This window comes from Brassica oleracea, unplaced genomic scaffold (assembly GCF_000695525.1).
Source record: "Brassica oleracea var. oleracea cultivar TO1000 unplaced genomic scaffold, BOL UnpScaffold01149, whole genome shotgun sequence".
Classification (NCBI taxonomy): Eukaryota; Viridiplantae; Streptophyta; class Magnoliopsida; order Brassicales; family Brassicaceae; genus Brassica; species Brassica oleracea.
In genome coordinates, this window is record NW_013617707.1 from 2,165 (window position 1) to 9,962 (window position 7,798).

General features: G+C 34.9%; 1 pseudogene; it reads right to left on the bottom strand.

Annotated features, from left to right (window-relative positions):
- Positions 1–5,034: 5,034 nt before the first annotated feature.
- On the bottom strand, positions 5,035–7,228 carry LOC106320958 (annotated as a pseudogene).
- Positions 7,229–7,798: the final 570 nt, after the last annotated feature.

A 7,798-nucleotide genomic window follows, 5' to 3' on the forward strand; every position in this document is an offset into this window, starting at 1 on the left:
CTCTAACCTAATCACCCTTAATCTTCCTAACCCATGAATTCAAATGGTGATAACTCATTACTCTTCATGATTCCTCTTAAACTCATTTTGGGTTTCAGATTAATCATACAGAGGGATACAACAACGAATTGGAAAACACAGAATTGCAATAACTAGATGAACAAAGATGATTCGAGAGATGAACTTTGCAAAGGTTTTTCTTAGAACAAAAAATAATCTGTCTGGTGGCTGCCAAACAGTACTTAAAACATAGGTTTTCAGAAGTAAAAATGTGCATAATGAAATGACCAAAAGGCCCTTGAGTAGAAATGAATTCGAGCAAACAGAAGGCGCGCAGCGACCTCCAGTAGTCGCTCCGAGAGGTCGCTCCAGGCTTCGGGAGCGACCTGGAGGGGTCGCTGCGAGACGTCGCTCGGGTGATGGAGACGCAAGCGACCTCGCTGTGTCGCTCCGGTCAAGTCGCTCTGAAAGGGTGTCACAGCGACTTCACGGTGTCGCTCCGGTGAGGTCGCTCCCATGCACTGCTCGTCCAATGATCACCTTTATCACCTCTTTTGAGCTCCAAATGCACCCAAATGTCTCCAAGAACTCCATGTGGTACTCCAATACCTGATAAGGACTCATATATGCAAAATGCAACCTAAACATGGCTAAATCCTAGTCTATATGATCAAAATGCACATGGATGAATGGATAAGACAATGGAAATATGCAAGATATCACTATTATTACCACCTTGTTTCTGTGTGTGAGATGAAGCCATCGTGTTCTTCCTGAACGATCTAATTGGTGGCCAGCCCAACTTGTGCCCTGCTCAACCAAATAATCATTAAATAAAACTCATAAACGATATTAAAAAGAGAACGAGAGAGCTTTTAATCGTACTTTGAAGTTGGAGCTGGTGCATTGCTCTTCTTCTCTGTTTGAACCAAGTACTGTCGATAAACTAGTAAAGAAAAGGGGTGAGTTTTCGTCAGTGGGTCGAGACAAAGACGTTTTACTAGATCAAAGAATCGTTTGGTCGTGTTACAAAAGGGAAAAGAAACAGTGGAAAGTAAGCCGGCAAAAGCTAGTTCGCCGGAAGATATAAGTCGGCGAGAGTAAGATGTAAAACCCTAATTTCTAGCCGAAAGTAAGTGTATGGTGATTTGCGGATCCCTTCCTCGCTGCCTCTCTCTTCCCTAATATATATTTATATGGACCAACTTACTTTTCTAAGGATTCTAAGAATCATTCTACTGATGACACCTGGCTACGAAAATATGTCGTAATGTTCCAGGATTAATATATAAGAGATTTGTTCCCCTCTTTTGATTTTTCACTTTTAAGGCCCCAAAAGGAAAAAACAGATCCAGAGATCCAAAACATATGTTTGATTGGTGAAAGTGGATAAATAGTGGTTTAAAGTATTGTATAAATTTAAAAATAATTAATATTAATTTTGTTTTTCATAATTAAATTAAAAAAGTTGTATATATAATTTTAGATGATTTAAAAATAATTATATTTTTAATAAAATAGTACAAAACATAATAACATAAAAATAAGTCTTTCAAATGATATATTAAAAATTATGTATAGCTAAGTATGAAACAATAGGAATATAATAAAAAAATTGATGTATCACGTTATCAAAACAAACAATAGTCATAAATAAATCTTTATTTTCTAAGAGAAAACAGTAGTTCTATACAGAAGAAACACTCGAAATTTGCTGTATTTTACTATTGATAGTGGTCCTACAATTTTTTTTCATGTATTGCTAGTGGTTCACTATTGTTTTATCATTTTTAAATGGCAGGAGAACGTCAGGTGGCCTAGCGGTAGTACTGAATGTTTCTCACACACGACTACCCGAGGTCGCCAGTTCGATACTCGGGGAAAGCGGGGTGGTACTGGGTTAGCTAAAAAATCCCTACGGGGATTTCTGGCGAGGTGGCCCTTCGGGGTGAGCCCAGTCACTATAAAAAGTTCAACCTATACAGTTTGAGAACGTCAGGTGGCCTAGCGGCAGTACTGAATGTTTCTCACACACGACTACCCGAGGTCGCCAGTTCGACACTCGGGGAAAGCGGGGTGGTACTGGGTTAGCTAAAAAATCCCTACGGGGATTTCTGGCGAGGTGGCCCTTCGGGGTGAGCCCAGTCACTATAAAAAGTTCAACCTATACAGTTAAACCGGGCCTCGTGGTCTGGTGGTAAAGGAACCTCGGCTGAGGTGCCCGCCATCACGACTTCGAGCCCCGGCCACAGCGGATTTAACATCCCTTCCGTTGGGGCGCTGGACCCCCTACGGGGGGATAGTTGGGAATGTGGCTGCCCAGATACCAGAGTTATCAAAAAAAAAAAAAAAATTTAAATGGCAGTCGAGCATTAACTTGAAAACATTGATGAATGGAAGTACAAAAGCAGTTCCCCCCACTTGACATGTACACCCGTTTTAATGTTTTTACTAAGGTTGACATTCGGAAGACCAATCAGGTTTCGATCTGGATTCAATCAGGTTCGGAATTTTTGGATTTATGAGTTTTGGCTACATTTTGATATTATAAAATTTCAGTTCAGATTCGTCTCGGGTTTAATTGTTTCGGTTCAGTTTTATAAAATTTCTAAAAACTTGTTGAATCTAATATAATTTTGGGTTTCAAACCTTAACTGGGGTTCAGCTTCAAAATATTGTTTTGTACATTGTAAAATCAGAAAACTAGAAAAATATCCAGTAAAACAAAGACCAAAATTTCAAAATTTGAAATGAGCAAATTTTCTTCTCACGGTTTTGTTTTTCTATTGTAATTTTTGATAAGTAAGATTAAAGAGAAAAGACAATGAATTAGAAAACAAAACTAAAACACTTTGTGCAACATCATGCAATAAACCCGAAGTGACTCATCGAACCCCATACACTTTGTCTATAGAGTTCACGAAAAAGCAACCCACAATATATTCAACTAAATAATGAGTTAATTATTCATGTAATAAATATTTATTTTAGGATTTTAATAAAATCTTAGAGTATTTTAGATGCTTATTCGGGATTGAGTTACGGTTTGGTATAAGTATTTTCTGGAATTTTGAATTTTTTGGGGTTTTACAGATATTTATACATACATGTTATGTTTGGGGTTTGAGAATAAAATCAATAATTTAAAATAGGAAAATTTTCCAAAATGAAACAAAAATTCATCCTCTTTCCCCTTTTAGAATAAATTTTTTTTTTCAGTTTTCTCCTTTTTACCCTTTTCATTTCTAAAATTAATGAAATAGATAGTTTTATAAATAAAAAAATTATAAAAATATAAACAATTGATAAAACACTCATATACATAAAGTAGTATTTTTTTGTTGGAAAACTTGATAAATTAAATTTTTAAATGACGTTCTACTAAAAGTAGATTTCATGTTCTACGAAAATTGGTTAGTAGAAATTGAATTTCGGATTAAACAAGTTCGTTTACATTTTTTTTAGAACGAATAATCTAGTTTTAAATAAACTTTTAAATATGGGGAATGCGAATTCTAATAATTGTAAAGATAACTACATTTTTTTGTGAATGCAGTTTCTACTTTTATGAGATATTCTAAAAATTTAGGAATGCAAAATCTAGACACTACTTAAACAGCTACATGTGGTAGAATCTGCTTATGAATTTTTTGTTTTGGTTCAGCGTAGTTTAGAAAGTGTCTTCTATGGATAAGAAAACTCGAATTTGCAAAAAAATTAAGAAATTTTAATTAAGAAAATATTCTAAAAATATTGTATTATTCTAACTTCCCTAAAACGTGTATAGGTCGATTTTCCTTGTCAGAAATATCCAAAAAATTGATTCTAGCTTTTCTTCTCATCAATCTATGATTTCTTCGTAGTTTTCTTGTGATTTTCATAAAACAATGATAGAGATTACAAAATACAGAACTCAAACTCATCAACATGAATAGACAGAACCATACATAATTGTGTTTCCTATTGCAGCAGACTGATCAAAATATCTTATTTTGATTGTTTGTTGTTTTCATTATCAATTTTACGAGGAAAATAAATTTAATAAAAGTTTTTTGATGATTAAATAGTTAATGGTTCATTATGCCAGTGCGTGGAAAACTGATGTGTTTATTAAGTTAGTTTATTCACAAAGACATTTATTCACAAAGACGTATCTTACAACATAAAAAGTGAGTTCACAAGACGTGGCTCTTGCTTTTTTAAATCAATATCTAATTTTTTTCGGGTGCAGAATTGCAGTAACCGCACACGCTACTCCCAGCACCATCCCCACACCGCCTTTCTTTCTCTCTAACTTCACCGCTTGATTAATCACCTGCCAGAACCTAGGCAGCAATCCACCGCATGCCGCCATCATTACATGGTCAAGTCCACCGTAATCTATCATGGCTAATATGGATTGGATCCTATGGCTGATATAGGTCCAACAAACCAATCAAAGCAGCTGCTGCAATTGCTGCATGCCAACTTTCTGTAGCCCTCAAAGACGCAGCTAGCAACCGCTAACCCTCTTTCAAATCAAACAAAGACACAAGTCACAACACACAACAAACACAATCTTTCTGCCAAAAAACAACAACAAATATAACAAACCCGATTCACATTCATTTAGTTCATGCTTTCAACTATCTAAACCAACAATAACAACAAATATAACAAACCCTAATCAATCAATCAATTGATGAGGAACATGGAAAAAGGAACCGATTGAAGAACAAACCGATTCATTCATTTAGTTCACGCTATCATCTAACCAAGCCAACAACAACAACACATAAAACAAACCCTAATCAATCAATCATTTGAGAAACATGTAAAGAGGAGCCCAATTGAAGAACACAAATCCGACATAAGAATACATACATGGGCGAATCAAGAAACTTAGTAAGACTGTGGCACATCAATATTTTAATAATAATAAATAAAATATATTGATTAAATGTAAGATAAATAACTTAAAAATTAAAATAAAACTGAAATAGTTTATAACAACTAAACATAAAACTCTAATATAATAAAATTAATGTGAAAATCTCATAAAGTCATTCTTCGATCTCCCATGTTCTGAAATTTTTTGACCATTGTGTCAATTGTCACTTTGTCAAAGTGATCCTTTTCAGTATAGCAAACCATACAATCATTCAAAAACTCATCACCCATTCGGTTGCGCAGGGTAGTCTTCACAATTTTCATTGAAGGGAAAGATCTCTCAACAGTAGCAGTAGCAACATGTAGAGTCAAAACTAGCTTCAAAAGTCGATAAACAAGAGGATGTGAAAGATGTTTTTTGGTCTCTACCATCACGCGTGCAAGATCCCCAAGCCCCTCCAAATTGGCAAACCTTTGATCTTCAGAGATATTATCGATGTAAATACCAAGCTGATGCTCTAGAGATACCCGTTCCATAGAGCTGAAATCTTCACGATAAAACTTTGATAACCTTACAAGTTTTGACTGATTAAACTGTGAGAATGAATGAATGGGGCTCAAAGATGCGGTGCAACCAAGCAGCTCAGTGTTTATCTCGTCAAAACGATCATTAAATTCCTGAATTTGCATATCCAATACAGTGTAAAAACATTCAACTTGATAATAATGCAAGTTTGTTATGTTGCTTCTCTTTCTTGGCCTCTTTGGATCAACAAATTCTTCTTCCATAATAAGTAACTCTGTGTTATTTTTCTCGCAAAAAGAGTTCACCTTTCCAATGACTGAATCCCATCCATTTTCTCTGAGCTTGCACAATTGCTGCTTGGTAGATTTCACTAGAGACATTGCATTAAAAATATCATGATCTTTATCTTGTAAAGCCTTTGATAGATCATTTGTGAGACCAAGAATAAGTAGCATTAGCTGTAAGTAGAACACAAAATCAAATGTGTGGAAGTACCTGAGTAGACCATTAGCTTGACATCTTTTGGTACCATCTGACCCTTCTCTTTCAACATATTCAAGCACTATAATGATGAAAGTGAATAAATCAGCTAATCTCAATAAGATTTTGTAGTGAGAACCCCCAACGAGTATTACCAGGTCTTTGAAGTGAACGCTCCTGATTTAATCATTTTCCTGTCTTAATTTCACCCTTACTAACTCCCTCCTCGAGTATCTTACATTGATCTTCTCGAATCATATCTTGTCTCTTACAAGAAGCTCCAACCACATTTAACAAGATAGAAATCTTATCAAAGAAATCACTAACTTCAAAATGCTTTTTAGAAACTGCTACGACAACCAACTGAAGCTGATGAGCAAAACAATGAACATAATATGCAGAACTATTTTCTCTTAAAATCAGAGATCTCAACCCATTGAATTGACCCTTCATATTACTAGCTCCATCATAACCTTGTCCTCTTAACCTTTTCATGCTTAATCCACGTTTTGCAAACAGTGAATCAATAGCACTTTTTAGAGATGCAGACGAAGTTTCTTGAACATGAATAAGACCAACATATCTTTCCTTGACTATCCCCTTTTTATCAACAAAACGAAAAACCACTGCCACTTGCTCTTTAGTAGAAACATCTGCAGACCCATCCACCATCAAGCAAAATACATCATGATCAAGCTCTTGAATAATAGATTGAATAACTTCCTCTGCAAAGCAATGCGCTAGTTCTTTCTGAATTTTATGAGACACCATTTGATTGTTCTTTGGAGCATTCTCCAACACAACTTTACTTACAAACTCATTCTGGTCTGCAATATATTTCACAAGCTCAACAAAATTCCCCCTATTGGCTGATTCCACTGACTCATCATGCCCTCCAAAATGTAATCCTTGTCGTAATTGATATCTACAAGCATCAATCGAAGCATTCAATCTAATCTTGTATTCATTTTTGGCTGCTTCATTCTGCTTATAAAAAGCATGAACGATTGACTGATTTTAATTCATTAGATTATCAGCCATCGTCAAAGCATTGTTGTGAAAACTATTCACTAGTCCCACATGGTCTCCTAACCTCTTAGGATTTTTCCAAGTGTCAAAGCCTTTTGTCACAAATTCATCACTTCCACCTTTATTTTCGGTATAATCTCTAAACAAGTAGCAAACCAAACAAAAAGCTTTGTCTGTTTTTATACTATATTCTAACCACCTACCGTAGACATTAAACCAATCAGGATTAAATCTTCTTAATTTTATCTCATGCCAGTGTCTTAGGAAAATCATGACCACGAGGTTGACAAGGACCTTTAGTAAGATATTTACGTCTTACCTCATCTCTTTCGTTATGATGATATTCTGATATTCTTTTTCAATCAGCAGGGTTTGAAGGCAAATTTTCCAAATTAGTTTTTGATGTCGAAGGTAAATCTTCCAAATTGGCTTTTGATGTTGACGGCAAATCCTCCATGTTAGTTTTTATGGCGCTACCGAAGGATTTGAAGTCAAGTTCTCCAAGTTAGTGTCTGGTGTTGATAGACGTTGTTTCTTAAAATATTTTCCATGGTACCTAATCAAAAATCTGTTAGTATTCAAAGAGATAATAAACAATACAAACAAATAGCTAACCTAACAATCAAATATATAGCAAAGTGTTATAGATGATATGTATGCTTATTTATAGAAGATACCAAAAGAGCTCTTATGGATTCAGGATTAAAAGATTGGAAAAGAATTTTTTTTCTGCATAAATCTTTTTCTAAAAAATAATTACGTAAGAAGATATTAGGGTTTAAAATAGTTAGACAAATTAGATAATTGAGTTATTATAAGTGAGCTACGTAACTGTTATTGGGCTGTATCATTTTTCTTAATTTTAATTGGGCTGCTGCAGATTTGTTCTAGTTG